At 42.1% G+C, this 19,252-nt stretch overlaps 1 protein-coding gene across 3 annotated transcripts in view; it reads left to right on the top strand.

The window, feature by feature from the left end:
• Window positions 1-19,252, top strand: part of LOC148040939 (dynein regulatory complex protein 11-like) — a 153,074-nt gene that overhangs the window by 58,225 nt on the left and 75,597 nt on the right. The gene's annotated exons all lie outside the window — the stretch shown is intronic.

The following is a 19,252-nucleotide window of genomic DNA, read 5'->3' as shown; positions in this document are numbered from 1 at the left end:
CGTGATGGATTTGGACCCCTTTGTCGCATCATGGAGTACGAGGACCAGAGATGCCTAGGTCTTTTCCTCCTGGAGCTTGAGAGGCACCGAACTGCACTACTACGAGACAGGAGCCTAGCTCACCTAGAGGGATACACACAGAGAGCAGTGACGGACTTCTTCTACAGAGCCGACCCTACTGACACTACTAACCTAGCAGAGACAGAGCCACCCTGCAGACACCTTACAGGCCACACCGTGGTGTCACATTGGATAGAGCCACTTCCCTTCGTCGAGCACACACCACAGTCAGATTAGAGCCATTATCACGAGACACCGTAGACTCACCACCAGGCATATCAGTGAAGCAGCTAGGGACCGCATCATAGCTGAGATCATGTGCAGATCTTGAGATCACCTACAGCCCATAGTCCCCACCACACTTTTGTACATGGTTCTATCAGATCTGGTTCTCCTTTCCTTTCCTTTTCTTTTCTATTGATGGAATAACACTACACATGGTTCAACCCTAGTATAGTCCCATCATATAGTTATTTTCAGTATTGTTTCATAGGCCACCCACTTATTTGTAATGTTATCTTTACCTTACTGATGAGATGACATTAGACATGGATGTACTCTGGATTTTGTCTCATAGGCCACATTGGCCTTATGTAGACGTTAAAATATATATATATATATTTCTTTCTTTCTTTCTCCATGTTCATGTCCTTCCATTGCATACTCTCACATGGTATCATTGTCAAAAGAGAGAACCTGGGGCTGATTACCATCAAGGAGACTTCTCAGACTGCTGCTACAGCCTTCCCAAGCTCTGTTCTGCTGAAACACAGCCCCTTTATAGCCAGGCGACAGCCATTGGCCTTCGTTTTGCTGCAAACGCAGCCCCACGGGTGCCTTATGGACTCCCTTTGGTTAGTGTTTTTGCTATCTGCATGGCGATTTTGTGCTTATGACAGGTTTTCTTCTCCGGGGGGACCATCTACGCCATTCCCTCTATGAATCTATAGCTATTTTTACCTCCTCTTGGGGAGCTGTCTATTGCAAATGCAGATTTTCCGGTCCTTTTGCATGTCCTTGAAGATGTCTTATAACCAATTTGAAGGCTTTGATGAGAGATCTCATGGCAACCATAGCATACATGAGTGAACCACAAGCTGAAGCATAAGGAACACCATTTATAGTACTGTCTGCCTTATCGTCTTTTGGGCAATCTGCTTTGCTAAGCTTAAGATAAGGTGGAAAAGTTACACCAAGAGGCTTAGCATCAGCCATAGAAAAACGATCAAGTACTTTGCTGATGTACTTTTCTTGTGAGAGAAGTAAGAGTTGTTGCTCTCTATCTCATGTCACACGGATGCCCAAAATATGTTCAGCTGCACCCAAATCCTTCATGGAAAAGACTGAAGTCAGCTGTCTTTTCAATGCATTAATCTAGCTTTTATGCTTACCAGCAATAAGCATATCATCCACATAAAGCACAAGTATAATAAGGCTTCCATCATTAGCCTTCTTAATATATAAGTAGTGATTTGCACTACTTCTTTTAAATCCATGTGAGAGCATGAAGGCATTAAACTTTTTATACCATGGTCTAGGAGCATGTTTCAAACCATACAAGCTTCTCTTAAGCTTACATACCAAATGCTCATTTCCTTGTATAACAAAGTCTTCGGGCTGTTTCATGTACAGCTCTTCTTCCAAATCACCATGCAGAAATGCAGTTCTAGCATCCATCTGATCAAGTTCAAGATCCATAGATGCTACAATGGCAAATAACACTCGAAGAGTGGTCATTTTGACAATAGGAGAAAACACTTCTTGAAAATCAATGCCCTCCTTTTGTGTATAGCCCTTCGCCACAAGTCTGGCTTTGTATTTGGGCTTGCCATCCACACATTTGATTTTATAGACCCATTTGTTAGGAATGGCTTTCCTATCCTTGGGCAATGTAACCAAATCCCAAGTATCATCTTGATACAATGACTTCATGTCTTCGTGCATAGCTAGCTTCCACTTTTCCTTTAACTCACATGATAAGGCCTCTTTATACGTAAGAGGCTCACCTTCATTTGTGAGCAAAATGCAGTCCAAAGAATGATCAAATCTTTCTATAGGTCTTCTGGCACGCGTAGACCTTCTTACCCAATGATTTGTGCTATTAGGTAATGGATCCTCATCCAAGGGAATGCCAATGACCTCATTGTTTGGCTGTTGAATTGCATGTTCAGGTTGTTGTAATACAATTTCAGGCTGCTGTAATTCATTTTCAGCATGTTGATTTTGGTGCTTAAGCTGATGTTCAACATCCCCTTGCTTCCCATTTTCATTTGGCTCAATAATGATACGCTGATTGTCATAATCAGCATCAAAAGGAGCTGAATTTTCAGTGGCTGATGGCTGCTCAAGTAACTGATCATGCTGAAATTTAACTTTCTTTGTGTCTGAGTCATTAGATGTGACATTTTTCAGCAGCTTTGACTCATCAAATACCACATCTCGGCTGTGTAGCACATTTTTTATGAGTGGAACCCAAACTCGATAGCCCATTTCACCTTCATCTCCATAACCCATGAAGATACCTCTATGAGATTTCATGTCAAGTTTGGTTCTGCTATTAACAGGTACATGTACATAGCATTCGCAGCCATACCATTAGATGATGGATTGTAAGGAGCTGTAAGCTCTCGTTTAATCCCATTGTCATCACAAAACTTATTGAATTCTTTAGACACATACTCTCCCCCATTATCTTTTCTTATGCACCCATAGCTTCCTAGAATGGTCATCAATAAAAGACATAAAATAACGGAAACTAATATGAGTTTTTATTGGCATGGTGCAAATATCAGAATGGACTAAATTCAAGATACATGCCTTCCTAGAGGCTCCATGAGAGTATGGGCTCTTTACATGTTTACCAAGAATACAATCATTACAAAAGTCAAGCTTTGAGTTTTTCACATCAACTCTTCCAAGTGAAGAGAGTGCCTGCAAACCCTTTTGACTCATGTGTCCAAGACGCTTATGCCATAACTCCATGTGTGACTGTACTTCAGCAACTGCAACAAACTTCCCTGGAAGTGCCTTGCAGTAGAGATAATATAGAGTCCCCTTTGTACCACCTCTAGTGACTAGCATAGATCCTTTCTGTATTTTCCACATATCACTACCAAAAGTAGTGAAGTAGCCTTTGCTATCAAGCTGCCCAATAGAAAGCAAGCTCTTCTTGATGCCAGGTACATACCTAACAGCATGAAGAATCAATTCTTGACCATTTTCTAGAGCCAGGTGTATGGTGCCCATTCCTTCAATTTCACATGCATAAGTGTTGCCAAGATAGACTTTTCCAAGATTACCTTCTGCATAAGTAGAAAAACACTCTAGAGATGGAGTTACATGAAAAGAAGCATTGTTGTCAACAATCCATGATTGTTACAAACCATCATGAGCTGACAACAAAGCATCTATCACATCTGTTTTAGGGATATATATGTCCTCCACCGTCATAGCAAGTGGATTTGAAAATGCAACAAGCAAATCAGCATCTTTATCATCTTCTATTTCCTCAATAACAACACTAGATACCACATTTACTTTTTCTATCTCTTTAGGGGTAGAGCTGCCATCCCTGTCATTCTTTTTACCTTTTGCATTAGCTTGCTTCTTGTGTTCTTGCTCCTTTTTAAAGTACCTGCAATCGGAGCTTTTTATGCCCTTTGCGACCATATCAATAACAAGTTATGTCTTGCTGTTTTTTCTTGCTTTTGCTGCGATTTTTTTTTAAATTTGTAGCATTATATCTTTTTTCAGTTCTTCCTCGTACATTGTAGGCTGGTCCATTGTTTTTCCCACTTGCCTTGCGTCTGATCTTTTCATTTAGAATAGAACCACGCACACCATCAAATGTCAAGTTGGGGTTATTGCTCAATGACACAACCAATGCTTCCCATGAATCAGGCAAGGTCATGAGCAAGAAGATAGCCCTTAATTTAGGATCAAAAGCTGGCAAATCTGCATCCTGTAAAACTGACTCAAAATACCAGTGAAGGCATTCAAATGCTTTGAGGTAGGCTTGGACTCATCAAACTTCAAGTTGATCAACTTCCACATGAGATGTACTTGATTGATAGGAGTTGTATTCTCATAAGTAGCCTTGAGTTTCTCCCAAACTATATAGGCAGTATCAAGCCTCTTTATATCAACCAAGTTATCATCTGTGACGGTCATTTTAATGTAAGTAATGGCCTTTTTATTCATTTTAGCTCAATCCTCATCTGACAAAGCAACAAGCTTATGTTCTTCTAAAGCATCATCACAATCCTTTAGAAAGAGTATACCTTGCATACGATCTTTCCAAAGATCAGGACCATTGCCGTCGAATTTACAAATCTCAGAGAGATTCTTTGTTTTAGATGTAGATGCACTGCCAGCCATCTTCAGCAATACACAGCTGCAATAAAGGGCTGAATGCTTTCAGCCACTAGCAAGGTTGCTGAATTGTAACAGCAAGTACACACTTTTGTACTTCCAAGATGTCCAAGAAGCAGATGTTTAGCTGCAAATTTCAGTCTCAAGTATTGATTACAACATATGCACAAATCAAATTTGATACATTTGCATTAAGGATGGCTCCCACTTCAGTAATACATCACCAAAATTCCCAAATGCAATGACCCAAATCCTATATTTACCATTGTTTCACTGTATAATGAGTATTCAGCAATACATGTACCAAGAGAAGCTGCCATTTTTTCAACATTTGAAGCATCTAAAACTCAAAAGGCTCCCACTCAGCAGTGAATCTGCTGCAAATTTCACTGTCTAGTCTCAAAACGACTCAAAAATACATCACCAATGTGAAAAGCCCAAAAATTTCCGTAGTGAATCTCCCCCAATTGCATCAATACCTCTTCCCGAGCATCATATACGGGCTAACGTTGCAAAAATTTCATGATTTTTGCAAAAGCCCCAAAATTTTGGGGTCCAACAGTGCACAATTTCCATGAAATTGGATCAAACAAGCAAAAAATTCACTTGCATCTGAAAATCCCCAAATTTTTGAGACCCGTCCACTCAATGTTTGCAATTTATAGGTCAGGAGTCATTGATACATGTATCTGGCACCAAATTTGGGAAAAGCGCCAAATTTTATGGAGCGAATTGGCATAGATTCGTGCTCTGTGCTTGCTCACATGAACACTTGCATGATGGGAAATAAATCAGACCAAAGATTTTTGATTTTAAGAAAGAAGAAAAAAGAAATATTGGGGCTGTTGACTTGTTGCCCGTCGTCCATGCGGCGTGACAACATGTCAACTCGTGCTGCCCTCTGTCACCCATTATGCGTGCGCATTTGACGCACGCCTCCAGTTCCGTTGCGTAGCAGTCCAACAGTCGGTTGCGACTGAATTTCGGGCAGCAGTCGCCCGTCGCAAACAGTCAATTGCTTGGCCTATTACCCCTGCACCCGACCTTGTCGCTTGGCGTCCGTCAGCTGTAGTGTTCGACTGTTGACGCCTGTTACCTGCTCGCCTACTCCTCAACGGCCCGACAGACTGTTACGCCTGTTGGTCCCAATGGTGAAAACTGCATTGTCAGCAGTGGCTACTAGTCATGATTGCCTGCTTGCATGAGCCATTAGCTCTGATACCAGTTTGATAAGTACGAGCAGAAGCAAAGAGGGCATGAACATCAATCGAGGTGCTGAACAGTGAGAGAGTGTGAGAGTGAAAGATTACGGATAGATGTGTACTAGTGTGGTACACATAAAGAATAAAAGAATGTATTTATACTTAGGGTACGGTACACTTACACCCACTAGGGTGAGTTCACATGTGTGAAGTAATATATACATAGGAGAGCACGTAAAGTGCCTTTATACCCAGCAGATTGTTGTGGAAAATTGTGTTAGTTGGTAATTGGGATGTTTTTTGTGCTGTGGAGCACAAACAACATGCTTTGGCAGAATCTTCTTATGTATACAAGGATTATACAGTGTTTTTTAGTGGTTGGGTTCCACATAAATCTAGAGTTATGTTGGTAGTTAGATATTCCTTGCAGCCATCCTTGGTTTCTCAGGACCCTTGCGGAAAATTTCTGATGCTAGAAATCATATATGAGGGGGAGGTTTTGTGGCTAATGGGCGTGTATGCTCCTTCTACTGCTTGAGGATGCCGCCAACTTTGGGATGATTTGCATTACCTTTCCATGGCTCGTCAAGGTTTTGTTATGGGTGATTTTAATGCACTTTTATCTGCGGATTAGGCAACTTCCCTGCACTCGGTCATGGATGGTCCTGAGCGGCAGGCTTGGGATGCATTGGCAGCGGTGTCTTTGAAATAGGACATGTGGTCCTGGATGCATCCTTCACAGTTTGGATATACTTATTTTTCTCTTTAGCATCCAAACACTTGGGCCAGACTTGATAGGATCTACATTTGTCAAAGCGATTCTTTTCTTCCTGCAGTCACTGATATGTGGGTGGAGCGACAACATGTCTTGTTAGATCACTATCCTTTGGTTTTGGATTTGACCCATAGACCTATTCATGCCTTTAAGGCTTTGCTTGCTCGTTTGCCTCTATGTTTCAACCAATCTTTTCTCCTGCAAAATCGATTTTTCGAATGTATCCAGCAATTGATTGCTTCTATTAGCTGAAGGGTCCTATCTGGAGGGATGGAAGCATGGGCTGTTTTTAGGGATAATGCACGTGCGTTGTCATGAAAGTATGGTATTCAGCATGCTTCTTCTTTTTGAGCTGAATTGTAGCATTCACAAACTTTGTTGGCTCACTCGTTATCTCTGTATCAGTTAGGGGATACTACGGATGACTTGCTCACATGCATTGAATGGTTGAAATGTAGAGTTCAATCTCTTCAGGAGGAGGAATATGCTAGATACAAATTGCTGGCTTGAGCGGAAGCTTTGCACGATAATTACTTTCAATCTCATCAGTTTTTTGCTCATTTACACTAGAATACGCTCGGGAAAATATTGTGCGTTTGCTGGATGAGCAAGGTGTTACAGTGACTGATCCTACTTCCATCATTCAAATGTGCATTGACTAATATAAATCTTTGTTGGGTCCACAGGAGATTCTTTTTGATACTGTTCACTCTGCTCGTTGATACATTTGCGATTTGATTAGTAATCAGGTTAAGCCTGAATGGATTGATTTGATGGAGGCTGATATCTCAGAGGTTGAAGTGGAGGATGTGCTGTCCCATTTACCACAAAGGAAAAGCCTTGGTTGGGATGGGTTTCCTAATGAGCTGTTTTTAGTCCATGTTGAGCAGCTTAAGGACCCATTGACTCGCCTGTGCCAACAAGTCTAGAATTCTGGTAGGATGCCTTTAGATTGGAAGATTGCTGTGATTCAGTTATTGCCTAAGGTTCCTTCTTTGATCTCTTTGAAACAATGGAGACCCATTTTTGTTATGGGTTCTTTATATAAAATCTTCTCTAAAATCATTGCCAACAAATTGTAGAAAGCATTCCCACACTTGGTTCATCCACGTCAATATGGTTTCATTAAAGGACGGAATATAATGCATAACATTTTGAATGTTTAACTGGGGATTGATTATGCCGAAGCCTCAAGCCAGCAAGTTGTGATGCTTTAGCTTGATCTTGAAAAGGCATTTGATCATGTCAGCTAGTCTTTCTTGTGGCAGTTGATGTCCTGGTGCGCAGATCGGTCTTAATCATAAATTCTGAACCCATTAAGTAGTGTTTCCACTGTCTTAATGCTTGTACAACTGCTAATAATTCTTTGTCATATGTGGAATATTTCAGCTCAGAAGGTTTCAGCTTACAACTAGAATAGGCTATAGGATGATTGTCTTGCATAAGTACAGCTCCTATTCCTGATCCACTAGCATCGGTCACTACTAGAAAGAATGGTCTATTAAAATCAGGCAACTGTAGAACAGGGGCATGGGTTAATGCATGTTTCAGTAAGTCAAAGGATTTCTGTTGATTTTCGGTCCATTGATAAACAATTCCTTTCTTCAAAAGTTTGGTTAATGGTAAAGCAAGTAATGAAAAATTACGTACAAACTTCCTATAGAAACTAGCAAGACCAAGGAATGAGCGTAACTCATGCACGTTTTTAGGTACAGGCCAATTCAATATTGCATCAATTTTCTTAGGATCAACTTTAATTCCATCAGATGATACAATATGACCTAAATACTCAATTTCTGTTTTAAAGAATTCACTCTTTTCAAGATTTGCATACAGTTGATTTTCTTTCAATAACTGAAAAACCAATGACAAATGCTCATAATGTTCTTTCTCATTTTGACTAAACACCAAAATATCATCAAAGAAGATAATTATACAATACTGATATTTTAGAAATATACGATTCATCATTCTACTAAACGTAGCAGGTGCATTAGTCAATCCAAATGGCATGACTAAAAATTCGTAATGACCAAACTGTGTTCTAAATGCAGTCTTGAATATGTCTGACGTATCTAGTCTCACCTGATGATAACCAGACTTAAGGTCAATTTTACTAAATATAGCAGAGCCTTGCAGTTTGTCCATAAGGACATCAACTCTAGGAATAGGATACCTATTCTTTACAGTGATCTTATTTAAAGCTCGATAGTCAATGCACATACGATAGGTATTATTCTTTTTCTTGACTAACAGAACAGGTGCACCGAATGGAGAACTGCTAGGTCGAATCAATCCTCTATTTAGTAATTCCTCAACTTGACTCTGGATTTTTTTTTGCTCTATCTGGTTATGCCTATATGGTGCTTTGCAAGGTGGTTGTGTGCCAGGGATCAAATCTATCTTATGGTCTTCTGGACGTGAAGGAGGTAAACCAGGTGGTAGGTCTTCTGCAAAACAGTCCTTAAAATATGCAAGAAATTCTTTATGCCTAGGGTGCATATGATTTTCTTTTACTTGCAATTCATTCACCCAAATGAGATAAGATTTACTACTCTTGCGTAATGCACGTTTAGCTTGAGTATGCGAAAGCAGTGGAAAAACATTAGATGCATGCATACCATATAATGTAATAGATTTTCCTTGAAAATTAATATTCATTGTGTGTGTGGAATAATCTATATCTGGGTTATGCTGGTGACGCCAAGGCATACCTAAAATAATGTCACTCGACTGTAATGGAACAACTAAGAAATTTCTTCTTTCAGTGTATTGTCCAATTTGAATCTCTAAGTCTTGCACTTCCTGTGTACCATTATACCTAGTGCCTAAGAATACAGCTTTGATGCGATAATGCGTAGGTACAGTCTGTAATTTCAATTCTTTTACTAATTTTGCTGAAATAAAATCATGAGTACTACCGTCATCATGCAAAATAGTCTTCTCCTTTCCATGCACCAAACATTTCATAGTCAATAATGAATGTGGAGTAGGCATACTTGGTAAAGTATCGGAAGTAGTAGTAGTGTCGTCCTCATCTTCAGTGAAATTAGGCATATCTTCATGTTCGTCTTCGTCCATTGCTTCAAGGTAGTTGATATGAGCTGGTGGCTTCTTTGAATGACAATTTGCTGCTAGATGTCCAGGCTGGTGGCATTTATAGCATACTATTGGCTTGGCTTTGGTTACATTATTTGCAATGGCGGGAAGTCTAGGTACATTAGGATTTGGCTGTGGAATAGGCTTAGAGTTTTGATTGACATTGGATGGTAATGCAGATGGTTTTGCCCAATTCTTGCGGAAAGATGATGAAGAGAAACAACCTGGATTAAATCTTTTAAAATTGGAATTGAATTGTTTAGATCCATAGTTACCATTGGCTTGGAATTGCTGTGGTCGTCTGTCTCTACCTCGTAGCTTATCTTCAGTGTCGTGAGCTAGTGAAATAGCGTCTTCAAGGGTAGCAGGCTTGAACATGTTAACTTCAGCGTAGTAATGTCCAAGAAGTCCAGACATATACTTGCGCTTATGTGTCGCCTCTGATACGTCTTCAAGCATGCGTAGCTGGAGTAATGCATTCAAAAAACGCTCTGTATACTGAGGTATAGGCTCACGATCCCGTTGCTGGAGAAGATTCCATTGCTTAATAGCTTTCTCATGAAATTGCTGTGGAAGGAAATTCTGTATGAACTTCTTCTTGAAATCTTCCCAAGTAGCAGGACATTCTATGCTCTTGCGTACTACAGTCCACCAAAGAGATGCTCTGTCTACTAAATGATTAGTAACACACTTGATTTTATCTTTTTCTGCATAGGTTTCCTCATGGAAATAGTCATCAAACTGACTAATGAATGCTAGAACTGTTTTTCCTTTTCGTATGTCATTGAAAGTACGGAATTTGAAACTTCGTTTACTTATCTTTGATTCCTTGCGAATGGTTTGAGCTTCGAGAGTTGCGTCGATGGTACGTCGAATCAGATCTTCAGCTTGAGGTTCTTCTTTGTTGGTAGACGCTCTTTGTAAATTTGCCAGTTGAACTTGCAATGCTTGCCTAGCCCTTCGTTCTTCTTCCAATTGCATCATGATTAAGTCCAGCTTTTGGTCCATCGTAGGCTCAGGTAGGTCGCCTTCAGCCATAAGATCATCCATATGTGGTTCCGTCATCCTGTAAAACTCAAAAGATCTTTCTCACTCAAAATCAGGTTAGCGGGATGAGCGTAGCTCAAGTTCGGGGTTACAAGGCTTATGTGTTTTTGGGTATAGCTTTCTCAATCTTCTGAAAATCTGCGATTTTTCCTTCTTCGTATGCTGAAAATGCTTCAGCAAACCTGCGTATGGGTAGAGTACCTTCCAATGAACAACTTTGCAGTTCGGAGTTTCTGCGCAGGAACAGTCCTTCTAAGAGTTTTGAGCACAAGTCAGTTCTGACTCCAGTTGACTAGTCTGACTTGCAGAGTTGCAGACTTATGTGACTTGCAGAGTTGCAGAACTTATTCGATTTACGAGACTTGCAGAACTTAATCAGAAATTACTTGCAGAACTTGACTTCTGTGGTGTATGGCTTGGAGTTTGGTGACTTGATTGATTGACTTGCTTGAGTAGAGTAAGCTTAATGGATTAAGCTTAAGGAGGCTTAAGGATGAAAACAGCGCAGATTCGTAGGGGGGGGGGGGGGGGGGCGTTTTTGAACCGTCGCGGAAAAAACGGACATCTTTCGATACCTCGCGGACCAGTTTTTGAAGCTATTAAGCTTCTTTTAAAGCTTATAAGCTTACTATTAAGCTTTTTGAAAGAATTAGCTATGGAAATAATAAAGCTTATCTCTGGTTGTCCACGACTTGATGAAGGAGATGAAGGAGTGGTCCTCCGCCTGTATAGCCCGGTCCTTCGCGATCTAATGACAGAAATAGGGGTTTTTGATCGCCAGAAGTCTGCCTGTATCGACGGTTCGCGACGAGATTGACCGTAGAGCCCGATCGTTCCAGGAGCTCCGCCTTCACACGAGATGGGTAGCGATTGGAAGCTCTTGATCTCAGCTCCGCTCTGATACCACTGGTGCGCAGATCGGACGCTGTATGCTCGCGTAGTGAATGCCGGAAGGTCCCCAAGAACAATGAACTCTACTTTTTGCACAAGTTACAAGGTAAAAAGCATGAGCGACAAGAGCAAGAGACCAATTGGGTGCAATCTCCCCCCATGCCTTGTGTGAGCGCTTCACAAAGCATGTATTTTTATGTATATTTCTTCCTCATGCTCAATAATAGCCCAATTTACAAAAATATATCAAGCTTTTGGCTTTTTGAGTTTGCTTTTACAAAAATAGGAATAAAGCTAAAGGACGGTGCCCAAAGAGTCTGGCACGCCCAATACAATGTCCAAATAGAAATAACATAACCATGCGCAAAGGCGCATACAAAATAATAATAAATAATCGATGCCTCAATAGACATGACAAAATATAGGCGTGGCGCCTATCAAAATATAATCCATAGATCGAATACTCGCTATTCTTCAATGCTTTCCTCCGCCACTGCTGCTATCTCTATACATCAACTGAAGCATTCACAATTGTTAGTAAAATAATACAATTAAACCGACAAAAGTGAATACCTAGCAGTCTTCAGCTACATAAATAAATCAACTGGTTAGAAATAAATCCTAACCTTAATTTATTACGAGTGCGGACTCTAAACTCATAAACGTTTATTAATTTAATATGCATTTTGCGGAATCACCCGCTATGGAATCACCCATGTACACACTAAATTAATGAAATGCCTGAAAAGGACAGGCGTCCCCATCAACTTTTCGCACAAAGAATCCACTTTGTGTATGAGCCCCGGTCATCAAAGTTTACGGAATCCATCGTAAAACCTCACGGAATCCACCGTGGCACGGAATCCACCGTGAAATATGCCTCCTAGCATCATGTCCACCATGGGATTTGGTCCTCGCATGACTTCTCTTGTTGATACCATTAGTTAGAGTGTTGTGGCTTGTATTGCACTTAATGGAAGGATCACAGATGAAATTGCCTTGTCTTGGTCTCTTCGGTAAGGATGCCCTCTCAGTTCTTTGCCATTTGCCTTGGTCACTCACCTGATGCTCTCATTGTTGGATAAGTTGGTTGATTAAGGGTGACAACTCTTCCATCCCTGTGTGAGGAGTGGGGACCACTTCCCTCTTACCCGATTGACATCTTTTTCGGCCAAATGCCTCTATGTACCACATTTGGGTTTTAAACTCTTGTTTGTTTATTGTCTTACATAGCTAGGTACCCAAGTTATCTTTACCTTGGATATAGTCACAATGGAGGATGCATCTTCAAGAGCTACTCTTCAGACACGTACACAGGAGGGTGGACTCTATAAAATCCCAGCCCTTGCTACATGGTCTTCCCATGAGCTTCGATTGTTTTGGCATGCTAATTATGGGCATTTGAATGTTGATGCTATTTGATAGGCTTCTTGAAAGAAGATGGTGGACGGACATCTAGATTTCCCTCTTGTTCATAGTGTTTGCCCTAGCTACTTGAGGGGCAAGCAACATAGACAGGCTCATCCATAGGTTGCTACTCGGAGGGTTTCTACACCGCTTGAATTGATATATACTGACCTTTGCGGACCTATGGGCATGGCCTCCCTTGGGAAGACCAAGTACCGTATGTTGATTATTGACGACTTTAGTGGTTATGTATGGCCCTATTTCTTGAAGTACAAGAGCGAGACGTACTTTCACTTTTGCGAGTGGAAGGTGTTTATGTGGAGATGCAAATCTCTTTTAAAGTTCATGGTTTCTGAGTAGGCCATAGCGATGAGTTTTGTTGTAACCTATTTTCTCAATTTTGCAGGGACCACAGTATTAGGGTGGAGTACTCCCATCTGAACACACCATCAAAAGATGGTGTGGTGGAGCATGCTAATCAGACCATGCTTGAAATGGCCCGATCAATATTGGAGCATAGGAATCTTTCCCATTCCTTATGGGGTGAGGCAGTGGCTTTTGTGGTACATATCCACAATAGGTCCCCTACTTTGACATTGCATGATATGACTTCCTACTAGCCTTTCTTTGGGAAGAAGCCTCTAGTTTTCCACTTTTGTATCTTTGGGTGCAAGGTATATATCCATGTGGACAAGAAGAAAAGAGGGAGGAAACTTGATCTCAAGTCGAAGAAGCTAATCTTCGTCGGTTATAACATGATCACGAAGGGCTATCGGCTCTACGACCCGAAGACTCAAAAGATCAAGGTGAGCAGGGATGTGATCTTCGATGAGGCTGTAGCCTCCGAAGATCTGATTGATGGTTCTTTTGTTACAAGTGGTCCTTTGTCAATCGACTATCACCCCACGCGCGCGCCTCCCCCCCCCCCCCAATACACACCCACCCACCCACCCACCCACACACCATTACCCCTTTCCTTTCTTCCAGGTTACCCATTAGCACTCCTTCATCGATGACTCCTCCCTCTTCTCCCTCACCTTCTTCCCTTTCAACCTTGACAACTTGTTTATCTACTACCTTGTCATCGAGTATTTCTACCCCTTCTCCATCTCCTTGAGTTTTCTGTGGGGGGGGATTGAGCCATTAGAGGGGCACCTTCTTCATCGGATAAGGAGGATCTACCTTCCTTTAGTGAGAGGGAGTCCCTTCCACAGATAGGTGTTTTACAAGTACTAGCAACCTCTCGGTCCCCTTCGTTGCCAGCTAAGCCTATCACCATTCCTTGGTGGTATTAGAGGCTCATGCAGGATTCTGAAATTACTCAATTGCTTGATATGTCTCTTGGACCACATAGATCAGCTAGAAATCAAGCCCAGCGGGATAGTTCACTGTGTGAGATCTTTGCCCTTATATCATATATTCTTCAGGACCATGAGTCTACTATAGTTGATGAGGTTCTTGTACAGGATGTTTGGCGTAGTGCTATGTAGACTGAGCTTGATTCTATCTAGTGGAACCAAACTTGGGAGTTGGTTCCTTGTCTGAAGAAGAAGAAAAAGGTGATTGGTGTGAAGTGGGTCTATAAGACCAAGTATCTTGCAAATGGGACCTTGGACAAGCATAAGGTATAGCTTGCTACCAAGGGATTCTCTCAGCGGGCAGGTTTGGATTACTTTGAGACTTTCACACCGACAGCTCGGATGTCCATTATTCGAGCTATCTTGGCTTTAGCTGCTCATCATCATTGGCCGGTTTATTAGATGGACGTGAAGTCAGACTTTTTGAATGGTATCTTGGAGGATAAGATTTATGTCCCTTAGCCTCTTGTTTTTCTTGTGTAGGGGAAGGAGGACCATGTTTATAGGTTGTGGATGACCCTCTATGGCCTAAAGCAAGCTCCTCGAGCTTGGTACTAGAGGATTGATCGCTTCTTCTTACAGAGTGGCTTCTATCCTTCGAATCATGATCTCAACCTTAGGTTGAGGGCGACAAGTGTCTGCTAGTCATCTTGTATGTTGATGACCTTATTATCATAGGAAGTGACTCACTAGAGGTTGATCGAACTCTAGAGATATTGCAATAGAAGTTTGAAATGATGGATCTTAGGATCCTACACTTCTTCCTTGGTTTGGAGATTTATCAGATGGCATAGGGCATCTTTATTTCCCAACATAGGTACATCTCCAAGTTACTTTCAGAGTTTGACTGTGGCCGAGTGTTGGCCTATTTCTTTCCCCATGGACTCGGAGTCCAAGTTGTTGGTAGTAGGTGATCTCCTTTCAAATGCCACCCAGATGTTGTATTTCAAGGAATGGAATCTCAAGTTATTGCAATCTTTAGGAAACTACAGATTGAGATAGGAGACTATGTAGATCATGGGATTTTTGTCATTGTTGGATATTTCACTCACGCCTCACTTACACCTACGCTCACATAGGAGTGTCGGTGATCAGTAGGACACTGGGGCACTTTTTACTCTTGATAGAAGAGGTTTTTTCCCCCAGACTTATGGTATTATTTCGTATGTGCTTATGACACACACTTACGGGCACTTACTGTGTTCGGGTGTGAACACCCCCCTACAACCCTAAGGTTTAAGGGTTGTACCTTGTACTTTCAGTTTACACTCTTTTAGTCTATCGTATTGGGTGTCGTGCTTCACTCTCATACTGTCTACTAGTTTTCTGTGCTGAGTTTCGATCCTGTCCTCCCTCACATTTGGTATCAGAGCAACATTGGCTCTGTTCAGCTGAAGCTTAGGTTCTCCTCAGCTCCGCTCAGCCTTCGGGGAGCTTCTTGCTCAGTCCCGACACAGACCTTTAGGTCACCAGTCTATTAGCAGGTCGCCTGCACCCACAAGGCCTCTTAAATGCCAGCTGCAATGACAACTCTGCTAGCTGCGACACCTGGTACATGTGATGCCCTGCGGCTGCCCTGCAGCCTCTGTGTGAGTCGCCCCTGTCCTGGTTGCGCCACTTGTCAGTCACGCTACCTGTGACGCCCAGCCTATCTCTTGCACCTCCTGCTCGCCAGCGACAGTGCTGCCCACTCCTGCAGCCCGTTTATACTCCCGCCACCCCTCACCAGCGACATGCACCTGCTGAGCGCTGCCCGCCCATTGGTCTGAAGCGCCGCCTCTGATATTGCCTGTGACCTCTGACCAGCGTCAGCAACATGCTGACCACACCCTCCCCACCACTGCGACGCCCAGCCTATCTCTTGCAGCTCCTGCTCGCCAGCAACAGTGCTGCCCACTCCTGCAGCCCGTTTATACTCCCACCACCCCTCACCAGCGACACACGCCTGCTGAGCGCTGCCCGCCCATTGGTCTGAAGCGCCGCCTCTAACATCACCTGCGACCTCTGACCAGCGTCAGCAACATGCTGACCCCCCCCCCCCCCCCCCCCCCCGACACAATCCGCCTGTGACCAGCGCAACCTGCCACCAGCCCGTCATTACTAAGGTATTAAAAAAACATTTTTTTAATTCCAGAATTAATTTCTGGAAGAGGGGGTTTCTACCCACGGAGACAAGAACAGAGGATACGTGTCACAGACACGGTGGATGCAAATTTCTGGCCAAATTTATCAGACATTTTGGGGCTTTTGTGTTTTTTCAGGACATTGGCACATGTACTGCAGTTATAGTCACTGATAGACTGTTCTGAATAGATCTGGGGCAATAAATTTTGGAGGTTTTGTTGGTACAGTGTTGCTGAACACTGATTGCACGTTGGACTGCGTGAATAACAGATAGTTTTGACAGAGTGCACCTCTGTACACTAATTGCAGAAAGTTATTTCTTGCAATTTTTGGAAATTTTCAGATTTCTAGTGTAGTCCTGCTTCGATATTACACTTTTGCATTTTTTGGTAATTGAAAATCATGGCTAATCAGAGAGGAGATGTTTTCACCTATGTATCCAAGGAGGACAGATTGGATGGAAATAACTATTTACTTTGGTCCTTCATGATGAAGAATGTACTTGTGGCCAAAAATCTTTGGGATTATGTCAGTGGAGAAGAAGCTCGACCTAGAGTTGTGGCTCCAGCTACTCCTCCTCCAAGAGGATGTGCACCACGGGCACCTCAGCCTGCTCTACTTCAGCCACTTCCCCAAGGAACAACAGCTCAAAAAGCATGATACACAGGATGCACAGGCTTTGTGGCTGATTGCATTGGCAATTCAGCGGTCAATCTCCCCCACATTCGTTCAGCAACTTCTTTACGAGAAGCTTGGCTAACTTTGGAACAGATGTTTGCAGGCAAGAATGAGACTCGCATCACTTTCTTAAAGAAAGAGCTAGAGACATTGAAAATGGATGAAGGTGATTCTATTCAGGATCACTTGAACAAAATTCAAGACTTGCGAGAGCAACTCATGAATGTTGATGAGTATTATTCGGATGCACAGATGATATCTACCACTTTGAACTCATTACCTCCTTCGTACTGAAGAATGCTCTGCAAAGTTCTGGGACTTTTGGCACATCATAGACAAACAAAAAACAAGGGGGAACGCAAGCCAAAAAGGGCAAATGCCATTATTGCAAGAAGCCAGGCCACTACATCAATGAGTGCAGAAAGCGCATTGCCAAAAGAGAAGAAAAACGAGTCAGGAATTTTTGTTTCTGATGCTTCTTCCACTGCTACTGATCCGCGTCCTTTGTTGCAGACAGGGACTATTGTTTTTACACATGCAGTTATGACACCTCTGGGGCAGATTGAGCATTCAGCTCTACTGAGGATGTAGGCACTTGGTTTTTTGACAGTGATGCTTCTAGGCATATTACATCTTGCAGAGATCTGTTCATGTAGCTCCAGTTGGCAAGTTTGTATAGTATGCCAACAATGCATCATACCCTGTTAGAGATATTGGGGAGATTTTGCTCACAGCCATTGATGGCTCTATTCTCCGCCTACAGAATGCTTTATTTGTGCCAGGCACAAATAAGAATTTGCTCTCTATCTCTTCTTTGGCACGTTGTGGATTGCAGTTCACATTTGATGATGACAGATGCATGGTGAGAGATAAAGAACACATGACTTTGGTCTTGATAGGCACTTTATGTCATGGGTTATACGAGTTGGATGCTCTTTGAGTTGATCAGTTAGCGTATTTGACATCCACTCTCACTCCTGCTATGATACAGGCAGAGTTATGGCATGCTAGGATGGGGCATGTGAACTTTGGCAGCTTGATGCTCTTACAGTATACGTAGATGCTAGATGGATTACCTCTATTGGAGAGACCGTCTGAGCACTTGTGCAAAGATGTATTTTGGAAAAAATGCATCATTTTTTGTTTCCCTGTGATGTTGCTTTTCGAGCAACAGCTAGGTTGCAGTTAGTGCATTCAGATGTATGTGGGCCTATGCAGACAAAGTCATTGGGAGGATGTTACCATTTTTTTACTTTTATTGATGACTTTACTTGATTTTGTTGGGTCTACTCTTTGGTCAAAAAGTCAAAAGTGTATGATGCATTCTTGGCTATTATTGCACTTGTTGAAAACCAGTCTGGTTGTAAAATTAAGACTCTCCGTTCGGACCGAGGGGGGGAATACATGTCCTCTATGCTAAATTCTTTTTTGAAGCAAAAGGGCATTGTTCATCAGTACACCTACTGCTTATACTCCACAACAGAATGGGGTTGCAGAGAGAAAGAATCGATCACTCATGGAGATGGCGAGATGTATGCTAAAGGCAAAGAGCTTGTCTCACAGTTTTTGGATGGAAGCCGTTATGTGTGCTTGCCATGTTTTGAACAGATGCCCCACCAAAGCTTTGAAGAAAATTACACCTTTTGAGGCTTGGAACAGCCGGAAACCTTCTGTTGGACACTTTCGTACCTTTGGGTGCCTTGCATATGCACATATTCCAAAGGTACTCAAGAAAAAGTTGGATAAAAAGGCTGTTAAATGCCTTTTTATGGGATATAGCAGTGAGAGCAAAGGCTACAGACTCTATGATCCTGTTTCTAAGAAGGTCTTTGTTAGTACGGATGTACTATTTGATGAAAAATCAGAATTGTCCCTGGCTGGTTTAGACACATATCAGGCTGCCCATGATGTATATGAAAGGCTGCTGTCCATTTCGTTTGGTGATTTAGCTGGAGTTTCAGCAAGTGAACTCAATGTTCAGCCAGCTACTCCTTTGGAAAATGCAGAAAATCAGGCATTGGCTGATCTGAATATTCAGCTACTAAGGTATGATTTGCTTGTAGAAAGATGCTCTCCTCTATTCACACAAGCCTTGTAATAGACTCACCCTTTGTGTATGTGTGTTCTTTTGGAAGTTTCTTACAGGGTTGTTGCTGTGCTTTGCCTTGGTGTATTTTATTTTGAGGGAATTTGTTAATAGAATCTTTCTTTCCTCAGGAAAGAAAGGTGGTGTCTAGTGT

The sequence above is a fragment of the Lygodium microphyllum genome, chromosome 1, assembly GCF_053477565.2.
Source record: "Lygodium microphyllum isolate KBCC chromosome 1, Lygodium_microphyllum_v1.1.10, whole genome shotgun sequence".
Classification (NCBI taxonomy): Eukaryota; Viridiplantae; Streptophyta; class Polypodiopsida; order Schizaeales; family Lygodiaceae; genus Lygodium; species Lygodium microphyllum.
Note: the sequence above shows the minus strand (reverse complement) of the source record. Positions and strands in the feature narration are given on the sequence as shown.